Source organism: Ovis aries, chromosome 19 (assembly GCF_016772045.2).
Source record: "Ovis aries strain OAR_USU_Benz2616 breed Rambouillet chromosome 19, ARS-UI_Ramb_v3.0, whole genome shotgun sequence".
Lineage (NCBI taxonomy): Eukaryota > Metazoa > Chordata > Mammalia > Artiodactyla > Bovidae > Ovis > Ovis aries.
The window spans coordinates 15,966,210-15,980,606 of record NC_056072.1 but is presented as its reverse complement, the minus strand read 5'-3'; the positions used below and the strand labels follow the sequence as shown (position 1 = coordinate 15,980,606).

Below are 14,397 nucleotides of genomic sequence, written 5' to 3'. Positions count from 1 at the left end.
ATAACCTACTGAACCATTTAAGGTTCATTACCTCCCTGAAGGGCCTATCTCCAAATACCATCACATTCTAAGGCATTAGGGCATTAACAGGGCTTCCCTGGTGGCTCAAACGGTAGAGAGTCTGCCCACAACGCGGGAGACCTGGGTTAGATCCCTGGGTTGGGAAGATCCCCTGGAGAAGGAAATGGCAGCCCACTCCAGTATTCTTGCCTGGGAAATCCCATGGACGGAGGAGCCTGGCGGGCTACAGTCCATGGAGTCACAAAGAGTCAGACACGACTGAGAGACTACCACACACCACAGGGCATTAACATGCAAATTTTAGGGGGACACAGTCCAATTCATATCAGGCACAAGTAGCTGGCAAGTGGACCTGGGTCTCAGCCATCTTGCCGCATTGTACTGGCCCCAGAGACAGGAAAGGGAACAGCTGAGGGCCCCACAGCTTGAGCGGCAGTCAGTGCTGAGTCAGGAGCAGATCTGTGCCCACGCTGACCCCAGCCCGAGGACTGCTCATGCCCACAGCCTGCAGGGCATCATGCCTCTGAGGTCTCCTGGCCTTGGCCCTCTCTCCTTGGGGACCTCTGGCACCTGTCCATGGCTCCCCAGATTCTCCTGCATCTGGTGCTTCTCTTTCCCTGATGGATGCTCCAGGAGGTGGCAGGGTGCAGTGCTCCAGGAGGTGGCAGGGTGCAGTGCCAAGGGGCCTGGCCCGCAGCGTCAAGGCCGTGGTTCCCAGGCTGGCTGGGCTGGGTGAGCTTGTGCAGGAGCTTCTTCCCTCTACCTCCTCATCTGGGAACTGAGTGGGCAGGATTAGGCTGTCATTCATGTTTCTCTCGTCTTTTTTTTTTTTTCAGTGTTGTTGAAAATTTGTGGGGAGATATGTGGGCACTTGTATCTGCTCAAGGGATAATACATTGGAATAATCCATCTGGGAAGGCAATTTGGTAGTATTTCAAATGCTTCAAAGGAACTACATATCCAAGATGATTTCTTGTGACATGTTCTTAGAAGCAGACCAACTGGGCTGCATCTTAGCTACAAGGGGAGACCTTAGTGTTGGTTTCTATTTTTATAAATGTCAAAATGCCCAATGCCAAGGGATCAAATGAACAATGGTAGTCTAGCCAATGGAACACACAGACATGAATCTGCAAAGATCATTTAATGATTTGGTAAGATTTTTCATCATATCCAATGAAAAGGGTAATTACAGAGCAACACATAGTATGATTTCATTCATTAAAATAAAGATCTGAAAGGATAACAACAAAGGTTAACAATAATGGAATACACAGTGATTACTTCCGTATGATGGGATTGGAGAGATGTTTTAAAATCTTTATTTTCTAAAGTAATATATATTCATTGCTTTTATTATAAGAAAACCCACAGAAACAGTTCTATTAAAATAATTTACATAGTTTTGACAGATACTTCTGGCTGGCTAACTCTATAGCTATTACTGACTCACTTCCCCCTTGCTGTCTCAGCTTTCCCACTCTTTATCTGAATTCTCATCTTTCTAGGGTGGGTAGGGGGGCCAGCTGATATTCTGGCCTTTGAGATGTAAGTAGAAGTCTTCTGGGTGATGGTGGAGGTTTCTAGAGAGGGTATGTCTCTTGATAAAAGGAAGGGGATAGTATTGGCTCTTCTACTTCCCTTTTCCTCTTCCCAGAAGCTGGAGGTAATGCCTTGAACAGCAGCAGCCCTCTTGTGACCGTCAAGTGATAAGGGTGATAAAGCAGAGGGGCTCCTATAGCCTGGGCTTTCGATGGCATCGTTGAATTATTTCATCCTCCTGGATTCACCTTCAGGCTTCGTGTTAAGGGTGGTAATTCTGATATAACAGCTCTGGTTAGGCAGGTTATGAATGCTGTTAGCTGCAAGTAACAAAGTTTAGGTCTTTCCTTTAGGTCCTAAGTCACTCCTAGCACACCACACTGATTCCATGGATAAAGGGGTGTCTTCACCAAGACACTTTCTGTTTGGCATTAGTGTCTCAATTTGTTTGGTGACTCTGGGAGGAGAGGGGCACTGAATGTCTCCTGAAGGATCAGAAACACAGTAAGCATGCCCCCCAGCCAGAGCAAAGCAGGGCACTGCATGGGCAAGTGCGTCAGCTGTCCCTCAAAATACCTACTATGTGCCAAGTCCTGGATTTCTGAAGCTTATTGTCTAATGGAGAAACAGGATATGGCAAAGTCATAGTTAATTCTTTGCTGAATTGTTTTGAAGTACAGTGTGCCTTGTGAGTAACGAGGATCCTGACCTAGTCCAAAGCTCAGGGAAGGCGGCCTAGAAGCTGTTTTGTGTGTCCTTCAGCTCCACAAGGATGAATGCCTCCCAAATGCCTGGGCTTGTTTCTGAGGGCCTCTGGTTACAGTGCCCCAGGGAAGGCCTTCTTCTCTGGGACAAGAGCCCTCACCTGTGGGCTTTCCTGTCCATATCTGAGCTTTCAGCTTCCCAGAGCTTGAGTGATGTGAACACACCTTAGAGGAGGCTACCCCCCGTAACCATACACATGCAGGAAGGGCTGGCGAAGCTGGGCTGAAAAGGGTCTGTTTACAAAGATAGGGTCCATGGTCTCTCTTTCAACAAACATGTATTGACCCCGACTGTATGCCAAGTGCTGATGGATACATCAGTGATCACAGGAGTCAGTTACGCCAGCCCTTGGGTCTGGAGGAAGATCAGATCACAGGTAAATCACGTAAGTCTAAAGGTGATTTGTGCTGTGTGCGATGACAAGACAGGGCACAGTCCAGAGATGGGAGGGAGGGGTGCGCTGCAGGTGGCAGCATGCGGTCCACTGGACGGTCAGGGGGCTGTCACTGGGGGGAGGAGGGCCGTGGTGACACCCGAGGGGAAGGCATGTGCAGGCCTTAGGGGGAGACAGTCTGGAACAGCAGACGAGGGGTGGATCCCACGTGGCCACGGGCGGTGGAGGCCAGAGCCCTGTGACCTGACTGGTGTTTCAAAAGGACTGCAGGTCAGCCTTTGCCTCTTCAGTTCATGGAGTCAGACAGCAAGAGGGTCAAGGGTGGGGGCTGGCAACCTTCCAGGTAGTGAGCTGCACCAGTGGCTGTGGTCTCGGCCCCTGTGCCCACCAAGGAAGCTGGACAGGGAAGCGTCTACTTTCATTTTGCTGCATCTTTTAATGTGTGTGGCTTTTGTAACCATAAGAAAATATTCAAATTACTTCTAAAGAAGTGGTTGTCTCTAGGGGCAGAATGCTAGGGGGCTTCCGCAGCCTGTCATGTGTCTGCTCCTTTTGATTCTTGAGTGATTTGGTCCTGCAACAGTGTTCTTTTTCCCTCCTGTTTTGTTCTGTGGCTCTAAACACTGAGGGGCATTCCTGGAAGCACTGTACAAAAAGAAATGGTAAAAAAAAAAAAAAAGTGAATGGATTGCATTTCACAGTTGTAAAGTCACACACCCACATACCCCTCTTCCTCCACTTAAGTCAGGCCTCAAGGGAACAGCCTTGGAGGTTCACTCCAGGAGGGCATGGCTTTCCCCCCTCATTTCCAGTGCTTTCTCTGCCCGAGCTCCAGAGTTTCAAGCAGAAGACAGGTAAGAAGTCTTGAAGGCACTCGGTCACATAGCGGTAGGCTGCTAGCAGGTGTGTGTGGGGCGGGGCGCTGCCCAGGAAGGAAGGATGAAGCCCCTCAGCAGGGATGGCAGCAGACATTTGGGGGCCTGACACCCTCTCACCAGCTGTGAGGCCTTGAGCAAGTGTCTCAGCCTTTCTGAGCCGGTCCCTCACCTGAGAGATGGGGAGGACGACACTGCTTCCCTTCCCAGAGAGGCTCCGAGCCTCAGTGAGATGACACCATCCAAAGCCCAGGATGCAGTCAATAGCAGCAGGGGAGTGGGGTCACTGTGTTGGTTCTGGAGCATAGAGGCCTGTGGCTCTGGAAACTGAGCTCCATGCTGTGTGGCCTAAGCCAGGTTACTTGACCTGTCTGGGCCTCTGCTTCGTCAATTGGAAACTGGAGTTGCAATGAGACAAGGCCAGGTGGAGGTATTTCCACAGTCACAGGTGCCCCCTCAAAGCCGTGACAGCAGCCCCTCTGCTCCTCTCAGTGTCCACCCCAACCCCCGATTTCACTCACCTGCGAAGTGACTGATGGGCTGCTAGGAGGTGCCCAGCTGCTCTGCTAAGATGGCAGAGCATCCCAGACCTGAAGCAGCTCCCAGCTTTCACCTTCCTTAGCTCTCCTTGCTTCTGGACTCTGTGTTACCCATTAGAAATCAGAAGCAATGCTCCTGGTCCCCCAGAGTGCCCCAGTATACCAGAAGCTGGAGAGAATTAGGCTTTCTTACTTATTTTGATCCATTTTTCTACCAAAACTCTTTTCTGCTATGCCTTTTTTAAAAAAATAATCTTTATTGGAGTATAGTTGATTTACAGTAGGTTTCTGCTGTACAGCAAAGCACATCAGTTATACATATATTCACTCTTTGGATTCTTTTCCCAGATAGGTCATTACAGAGAATTGAGTAGAGTTCCCCGTGCTCTACAGTAGATTACCTGTTTTTTGTATGGTAGTGTGTATATGTCAGGACTTCCCTTGTGGCTCAGATGGTAAAGCGTCTGCCTACAATGCAGGAGACCTGGGTTCGATCCCTGGGTTGGGAAGATCCTCTGGAGAAGGAAATGGCACCCCACTCCAGTACTCTTGCCTGGAAAATCCCATGGATCTCCGAGGAGCATGGCAGGCTACAGTCCATGGGGTCACAAAGAGTCAGACACGACTGAGCGACGTCACTTGGTATATACGTCAGTCCCAGCCTCCCAGTTCATCCCTCCTGCACTTACCCCCTGGTAACCGTAAGTTTGTTTTCTATATCCATGACTTTACTTCTGTTTTGTAAGTTCATGTATATCCCTTAAAAAAAAAAGACTCCACATATAAGTGATAGTATGTATCTGTCTTTCGGTTCATCCACGTTGCTGCAAATGGCATTTGTTCATTGTCACGGCTGCGTCATCTGCCCTTGTTTGTGCGCACCACATCTTTCTCCATTCCTCTGTTGATGGACATTTAGGTTGTTTCGCGTCCTTGCTACTTGTAAACAATGCTGTTACGAAAACAGCAATTTCAAACTCTTTGAGTTTAGGGGACAGAGCGAATGAGGGAATGAATGTTTATTGCCTCTCTTCTCTTTAAAAACCCATCAGCCATCTCTATGGTGAAAACCTTCCACTTCACCTCTGTGAGGCCCTGAACCCTTCCGAAAATTTCAGCAACATCTGTGTATACAGTTTTCCCTGCAGCCTCACTGCTGTAGGTAAGATATGAACATGGGAATTCTTGCTTTGTGGCAGCACAGTGAATACATTACTATTAATGTATGTGTATATAGTGAGGAAAAGCCACTTCCCTGGAGTATCATTTTCAACAAAGGGCTGAATGTCCTTGGCTGTGGCTTACACAAGGAATGCATAAACCACCCGTGGGACCTAAGTAAACGTCTAGTGATGACTGCAAACGAAAATCTCCCCTCCCTTCACCATCAAAAAAGAAACCCGCTTCAAGGTAAATAACAAAATTTTTCAAGTTCAAATGAAATGACTGTCCAGTGTTCATCTTTATGGTGTTATGTTTTAGAGTCAAGAGTTTCCCCAAGTTAGCTGCCAAATCCTAAAGGGCTTCTGATTACTCAGACCGACCCCGGGTGCTGAGCTGGCATAGCTGACTTTCCTGCTCCTAGGTTTTCATTACAGAGGTGGCCAATCAAAGGTAGGTCTGCGTGTGGGTCTGGGGGAAGGTTTCTTAACCTCTCCTTGCCTGTGGTTCTTCTTCATAAATGGGCTTGTTGTGAGCTCTGATGAAAGGCATCTAAAGCCCTGAAAATGTGCCTTGTACTCTGTTAATAATTCAGTCACTAAGAAATGAACATCTAAGCCTTTAAGTGGGTGGAAACTTTTACGTTCCAGTGTCCCTGCTGTGAGGGATAAAAGGATGTTCTGGGGATGTTTGTTCAGGTGAGGAAGGGAAGGGTCAGGTTTCCACAGCGTGGAACACCAGGAGATTTACTTTAAAAATTCAAAAAAGTAGGTTTAAGAAAAATTATTATTCAACTACAGTGTGGACTTAAAAAAAATATTCACAACCTTAAAGTTGAGAGTTATGTTTTATTTGGCGGGAATTTTTAGGATTTCAAGCCCAGGAGACAGCATCTAAAGTAACCCTGAGAGGCGATGAGGGGGAGCTATATCATATAGAATTTTTCAACAAAGGACAAGTAGTCAGAACAAGATGTTTGTTAATTTAAGAAAACCAGATATCTCGAGATCAGGAATTTAGCTCTTTGCTCTGTATGGGAAGATGCAAGAAGTTCGGGGCTCACGGAAATCATTCCTTTGATGTGTACCTCTCCTATCTGGGGCCAGGGCTCACCGCAGGGAGTGGCTGATGGCCGGCTGCTAGATGGCAGGTCTTCTTGTCTTTCCTGAGTGTCTCAGGCTCATGTTGCAGGGCTGGAGTCGCTGATGACTGTGACATCCTTGTTTACTGATATGGCCGGAAATATTCTCTTAGATCCTTCTCTTGAACCAGAATTTGACCAATATCGGGAGACATTTCATGACCAATTATTATCCCTGGGCACAGGGAGGCTCATCCCAGATCAGGCAGAAGTTTCTGCTGGCATGCCACTCCAGGTGCAAAGTTCCAGATTAGGCCCTGTTGATGATGAAAGGTTCTCTGGACCCTCTGTCTTATCAGCATCCAGGAAATGTTCTTCCTTGCTGCCTATTCCCACACCTAGAATCACACTGTTACAGTTATTTTATGAGAGTCATAAATATGATCAATTTCCTCAAGCTGTTCAGCCATCATCAATTTTGGTGGAGGCCCGGTTATACACTGGGTACTGTAAAAGACAATCTCACAAAATAGACACGGTATTATAAAAAAGATACAAGTAATACAGCTAGTACCGTTGACAAAAGTCATAGTTAGAAATTCTATTCACCATTCAGTCCTATGTAATCAATTCCTGTTCATCTGAGTGAAGGAATCAGATATTCCATTAGTTTTGTCACTTGTTACCCAGTTCAGTGGCATCTAAAGCTATCAGAAATTTTTGTTTAAAAAGTTATTTTCATGAGTCTTCTTGAAAATCTTCATTTTGTAAAAGCATCAGTGTAAAATAATTATTGTCTATAAAGGACAAAGCTTAAAATACTATGGTTAAAGATTTAAGTACAATGCAATTAGCAGGAAACTTGGATATTTTTGTGATATAACATTTTAGGATAATAACTAGAATTATGATTAATAACATTATATCAGGACATATCAGAGAGTAGGGATTCCATATAAATTTTGGAATATATTAATGACATTTATCCATGCACTATAACCTAAGGTTCATCTTCAGTTACTTGACAATACTTCCTAAGTAATTTAACACACCAAAGAAATTTAGTTTAATATTCCTCTCTAAGATCTTTCAGAGATGTTCCTTTGACGTATCCGAGAGTCAACTGGAAGCTAAAAGAACTTTAGTTAAGAGTTTGATAAAAATATCAAAGAGGTTTAAAATGCAACAGGATCACAGGTTACTGTTAAACAATATTTTCATTTAACCAAAGTTATACAACAAGAAAAATATGGATCACTTGTGTGTGTACACAGAGTTGCTTCAGTTGTGTCTGACTCTTTGTGACCCCATGGACTGTAGCCTGCCAGGCTCCTCTGTCCATGGGATCATTCTCCAGGCAAGAATACTGGAGTGGGTTGCCACGCCCTCCTTCAGGGGATCTCCCCACAGGGATAGACCCTGAATCTTTTATCACTCCTGCAAGGTACAGACACTCACACCATCTGTCACCAAAGAGGAGCACTTCCAACAGAGAGAGAAGGCAGATTCCAGTCTTGCATTAGTTTACTTAACAAGATCCACTTACTTAGTTAAAAATTCAGTTAATCTTAATCCTAACCATGCATGAAACTTGTCTCTCAGGTTCTTTTCCACAGTTTTCTTCAGGTTTTGTATTGATATCAGCCTGTCCCTTATATTTTTTCTTCCAAATAAAACCAACCAACTTATTCTTTTTCCTCAGTAAAATATAATTCCATACATCATCCTTCTTTACTGAAAACACATTCTATTTCCTACTGAATACTGAAATGTTTCTATAGTATTCCTAGTAGTTTTAATTGCATGTTTAAATTAGAATCCTCAACTTTGTTTTGAAAAACAATCTATAAATTTATTCATGACTATTAGGCACTGTGGGATTCTAGTTAAAAATGGATATATCACCATAGTATAAACTAAAAATGCCTATAGGCATTATTTTTCTAGAGTAATTCAAATTAGTAACTTCCATCTAGAAATATCACATAAGGTGTCTAACATGGTAAACTGTCAGTGATTAGAGTTTTTCAATAGCTATTTAAAAAACATTTTATTTTAATTGGAGGGTAAATTACAGTATTGTGATGGTTTCTGCCATGCATCAATATCAATCAGCCATAGGGATACATATGTCCCCTCCCCCTCCCACCCTCGAGGTTGTCGCAGAGCCCTGGCCTTGAGTTCCCGTGTCATATAGCAAACTCACACTGGCTGTCCACTTTATATTTGGTCACGTATATGTTTCAATGCTGCTTTCTCAAATTGTCCTACCTTGTCTCTCCACTGCACCCCAAAGTCTGTTCTGTGTCTGCATCGCCACTGCTGCCCTGTAGACAGGTTCATCAGTACCACCTTTCTGGCTTCCATATATAGGTGTTAATTAACATATATCTGTCTGATTTATTTCACTCTGTGTAATAGCAGGCTCTAGGTCCTTCCACCTCATTAGAACTGACTCAAATGCATTCTTTTTTATAGCTGAGTAATATTCCTCTGTGTATATGAACCACAACTAGAATCCTCAACTCTTAAAAACCCTAATTTCTAGTAAAAGCTAAGAAGTAAGCAATATGAACTTTTACATTAGTATTTTGTATACTAGTGAACATAAATATCCGTAATACTTTCTAAAAACGTTTTCTAACAGAGAGCATTTCAGGTAGCACCAAATATTTTCACTAATAGTTCTAAATACCTTTAGTTTTTCTATTTAGCAACTTCTGTCTCAGTAGCTTATTTCTTTTTGGAAATTAGCTAGCTAGTCAATAAACTTCCATCACTTAAATTAGCACAGCTTTAGTACTGTAAGTTACCAATATCTGTAAAGATCGTTTTAAGTAGGCATTTCTAAAATATTTTTAAAGAGTTTACCCAAAAGCTCATCAAGTCTCATAGTATCAAGTTATTTTCCTTGCAATAGATAGAACAGGATTTTATTTAACATCTGTTAAACCTAGGCTTCCTGGTGGCTCAGATGGTAAAGAAACCACCTGCTAATAACATAGGAGACGTGGGTTTGATCCCTGGGTCAGGAACATCCCTTGGAGAAGGGAATGGCAACCCACTCCAGTATTCTTGCCTACAGAATTCAATTCCATGGACAGAGGAGCCTGGCAGGCTACAATCCATTGGATCACAGAGACAGACACAACTGAGCAACTAACACTTTTCAAACCTAAGTATAACACATTATTATACTTAATATTGATGACTCTAAAGAAATGTCTATATTATCTAAGATCAATAAACCTAAATTTTAATACCAGGTTTCAACTTAACATGGAATACTTCCTAGTTCACATGAACCTGAAGGTCATTATGGCCAGTTTCTTTAATTTGTAAGCATTCTTTAAAAATTTAATTTTGATAATATTATCCACAGGTAGGATATCTCATATGTATAATGTGTTCACAGACATAAACAGGCAAAACTAGACATCTCATGGATTTGTTAGGAGAAGCACGCTGACTGAAACCGCCCACCCTGGTCAGGCATCCCTGTAACCATCTGCATGAGTTGTTCTACGACAGGAGGGCCTGGTAAGCAACATGGAACTGATAAGCCACCACCAACCAGAAGAGTTCGGGAAAGGTCAAAAGGAGACCCCACATGTCTGACCACCTCCCAGAATCCTCCTCTCTGGCATCCATCTTGGCTGAACAAGCCGTGCACCACCAGGAAAGGCTCTGAGTCAGAATGACTGGCTAAAGACAACCCAGAAACTAATCCCATCACCATGAAGCCCGAGACTGCGAGCCCTTACCCTACTGCTCTCCGCCCAGGTGCCCTTTCCCAATAAAATCTCTTGCTTTGTCAGCACGCGTCTCCTTGGACAATTCATTTCCGAGTGTTAGACAAGAGCCCAGTTTTGGGCCTCAGAAGGGGTCCCCCATCCTGCAACAGATTCACTTTAAAAAAATTATGAGTCTGGTATTACAATATAAACTTACTAATTTATAAAGAACAGTTGGAATACATTAGAACTGCTTGCTCAGATGACTAAAGCTTTACTATTTGTGAAGTCTGGCTGAGGGAGCATTCCCAGTGGTTTGAACTTTAAAGCTGCCACTTTGTCATATTTTTTTTTTCCCCCTTGGTTTCAGGTCTTAACCGATTGAGCTAATTATGCTCAGACTCAGGTCTTTGTGGCCTGTACTTAGTAATACATTCTGGTTTGTAGATATTTGCAAGAGAAAGACAGTTGCTTTTAATTCCCTCAAAGAATAACTCTGTCAGTTAAATAATACTAAAAGATTGATTTGTCCAACTATATGTTATGTATCAGTGAGAAGATTTCTAACTAAACTGAAATTTGAGTTCTATGTCTTAGAACTTGAGCATTTATCTTGCCTTCAAAGTTTTTCATAAGGCATTCAGCAGAAACCTTCTTTTCCGAGTTTACATATTAAACCCAGAGCAGAAATCACTATTTTTAGTATCATGTAGTTTCCAGTTTTTACTCACTTGTATGGCTCAGGTTGGTTTCCTTAAGTACGTTCAGTTTTGAGTTCCTGCGGCGCAGCTTTATATACCTTGTTTTGCAGTATCACACAGGGGAAGTATTTCCCAATGGAAACATGCCTATCCTATAATAATTAAACAAAAGAGATGTAACCATCCTATATAAACCCCATTTAAATATACCAGCTTTATATACTTTCATCTCAATTCTGGCAACTTATACCTTTAACTTTAGTTTTCATTAGGATCTAATCAACAAGTTTTGATCTTACAGGAGGAGTTTTAAGAAATTGTTTTGTTTTTTCCCTATCCATTGTATCTGTTTTTATAGAAAAGCCTCTGGGATCCCTAGAGGGGACTGAGCCTCAGAAGTCAGGCCCTTCTGCCCAACTGCTGCCCCAAATAGTTGCTGGTCAGGTATCAGTGAAAAATTTTCTAGCTCTTTAAATATAAATTTTAAAACTAGGGTATATAGATTTGATTTTTAATGTTGGGGACCAGAAGGAGGTACTTTTTGGCCCATTTAACCTTAGGTAGTGTAGTAATATAAAAACCTTGTGTTTTAATCACATTAATGTCCATTCTATTTTTCCCATTTTAAATAACTGTCTAAAGATTTATTCACTTAATTCCTTTAAAAGTTTCTACCTTACTGGAAATAGTATCCAGACTTTCCTATGTGTTTTTCCTATTAACATTAATTATTCTAATGCCATCTGTAAGACTCATTGAGGGGGAAACAAAAACCACAAAAGGAGCTTCCCAAACCAGTTTTTCTTGTTTTAAACTGAAGTACTTGGGTTCACCATTAAATACATATTCCCCACCTCTGGTTTGTTTTTATAAGTACCAATAAAACAGCTATTTATAATGGGAGCCCTCTAGATTCACCAATTTGTTAGTTTCTCCCATTTTAAAAGGATCCATCATTTGGCCATTAATAAAATATATATTAATAGTGATCCAAACCTGCAAGAGACTTCTCCACAAGAGTAGGGGAGGATGTAAGTGAAGTCTGGAGAGTTTACTTTCAAAAATAGTATAGCAGAGGGCAAGTTTTCAAAACACACACTCTGACAGGCATAGAATGTCCTTGGACAATCAGGTAGAAGAAAAGACACAAAGAAATGCAAGTTCCCCACTAGGAGGCCTTTGTTTAAAGTCAGAATTTGCAAAGATATTTTTATCAAGCCAGCTTTTTAACCTTAACTGTGCATGTGATAAAAGAGCCCCCCCCCCCCATTTTTAGGGCAAGATTTCCTTTAATTTCCAATTAAGTAAGTACCTGTAAATTCTGTACATACATAAACCTGGCTGAATTCAGGCGAAGAAGAATCTGCTCCGGTCACTTCAGCAGTCACCATAACTGTGGACTTAAGAATATTCACAACCTAAAAGTTGAGAGTTATGTTTTATTTGGTGGAAATTTTTAGGACTTTAATCACAGGAGACAGCATCTCAAGTAACACCGAGAGAGCTGAACTGAGGTGGGCGGTGGGGAAAGCCAGGTTATATAGAAGTTATGCAAATAAACACCAAAAGCTGATTGTTATTTAAAGAAAACCAGATACCCCAGGTTAAAGAAAGCACTTTATCTATGTATGGCAAGATGCAAGGGTCTGGGCTCACTGAAAGCATGCCTTTGACATGTACCTCATCTATCTGGGGCCAGTACCCTACATTTTAACATCCTGAGTTTCCTCAGGCTCACTAGCTCACAGCGGGGGGCTGGAATCGTTGATGACTGTGACATCCTTGTTAACTGATATGTCAAGAAATATTCCATTTCTCACAGTAAATGCCCTATGCTTCTCACACTGCTCTGAATGGACTGTGGGTATTCCACAACCTTGCCCTTTGTACATTTGGTAACAAAAGGGTTTTTCCCCCCTTTTACGTATTTCAGTGGTTCTCAAACTTGAGGCACTTCAGAATCTCCTGGAGGGCTTATTAACACAAAGGTTGCAGGGTCTCCCCTCAGGGTTTCTGATTCAGCAGGGCTGTGGGCACGTGGAGAGGATGTGTGTGTCTAACAAGTTCCCAGGTGCTGCTGACCTCTGAAGGTAAACCCCACTTTGAGAACCATGGCGCTATCTGACATTAAATACTTCCTCAGGAAACTTCCTTCCTAAACCCTGCTGTTCCCGGAAGCACTGACCTCTGAAGGTTTAACTGTGCAAACCTCGAATGAATTCACCAGCTTAACAACAAAATTAAGTAGAGCTTCCTCTGGTTCTTAGACAGTTTTCTCTCTCTGGACTTGACCCTATTTTATATTTCATTAGGTTTTTAATCAGGTTTCATTATGAAGTACTTTAAACAAGGTTGGAATTTAACCTTTTAGAAACCTACAAACAGGAAGAATACTTGCCTGGTGTGCCAGGTTTCAGAGGCCAGAGAGAATGGAGCGGGCTTTGCTGGGTACCTGGGAGCAAGCCCCGGGGACCTTCATGTCCAGCCTTGTCCTCCTGTTTTTAAAGTACAGGTGATTTACAATATTGCGTTAATTCCTGCTGTATCGCAGACTGATTCAGTTATAGACACACACACACACATTCTTTTTCATATTCTTTTCCATAATGGTTTATCACAGGATGTTGAGTTCCCTGTGCTGTACAGTAAGACCTTGCTGTTCATCCATTCTGTATATACTTGCTTGCATCTGCTAACCCCAAACTCCCACTCCCCGCCTCTCCCACCCATCTCCCCCTTGGCAACCCAAGTCTGTTCTCTGTGAGTCTGTTTCATAGACAGGCTCGGTTGTGTCCATTTTAGACTCTACATACCAGTGCCAGCATACGACATTTGCCCCTGTCTGACTTCGCTTAGTGTGATCACCTCCAGATCCGTCCATGTGGCTGCAGATGGCGTTGTTTCCTTCTTGGCTGAGTGATATCCCACTGTATATACGCACCATATCTTTTTCACTTGCTGATGGCCATTTACGCTGCTTCCATGTCTTGGCTCTGGTAAACAGTGCTTCCGTGAACACCGGGGTGCATGTTATCTTTCCATCTAGATAGATGCCAGGAGTGGGATTGCTGAATCATATAGAAACTCTATTTTTAGATTTACTGAGGAACCTCCACACTGTTTTCCATAGTGGCGTCACCAATTTACATTCCCACCAACAGTGAAGGCGGGTTCCAGCTTTGTCCCCTTTGGCTTCTCAGCAGCAGAGTAGTAGGTCAGGGTGGTACCTGACAGGTGGCTACACGACCTGCCACTTGGAGGTAACTGATGATGCACAGGGCTCAGGGCAGCGCATGCCCCGGCTTCTATTAAGTGCTTGCTGCTGTCACTATAGTGTCACTGGAAGGAAACAAAGACCCAAAGCTCCAATGAGCAAGAGAGAGCCATTTGACCTCGAAGGACACTCAGAGCACAGACTGTGAACAAATTCATTATTGAGTCACTACTCCATGCCAGACACAGAACTCAGCTGAGGGCACAACAGTGAATGAAGCTGAGGGTCCCTGCCCACAGGAAGCATCCAGCCAGCAGGGAGGATTATATTCAGCAAAGATTCCCACCCGTGAAGGCATCATGACAAAATG

General features: G+C 43.2%; 2 long non-coding RNA genes across 5 annotated transcripts in view; one reads left to right on the top strand and one right to left on the bottom strand.

The window, feature by feature from the left end:
* The window catches only part of LOC132658172 (uncharacterized), a 164,843-nt gene extending 154,597 nt beyond the window's left edge, over positions 1 to 10,246 (top strand). The window contains exon 3 of the long non-coding RNA XR_009597395.1: positions 9,794 to 10,246. This is a non-coding gene — a long non-coding RNA (uncharacterized LOC132658172). The remainder of the gene's footprint in view (positions 1 to 9,793) is intronic.
* On the bottom strand, positions 1,147 to 12,233 carry LOC114109401 (uncharacterized). Of its 4 annotated transcripts, XR_009597392.1 has the most exons (4): positions 12,126 to 12,233; positions 10,844 to 10,965; positions 4,538 to 7,508; positions 1,147 to 3,367 (listed from the first exon to the last, which is right to left on the bottom strand). It is a non-coding gene; the product is annotated as an uncharacterized LOC114109401 (long non-coding RNA). The 4 variants fall into 4 exon arrangements; XR_006057015.1 differs by having other exon boundaries at positions 1,147 to 7,508; XR_009597393.1 differs by having other exon boundaries at positions 1,147 to 6,899.
* Positions 12,234 to 14,397: the final 2,164 nt, after the last annotated feature.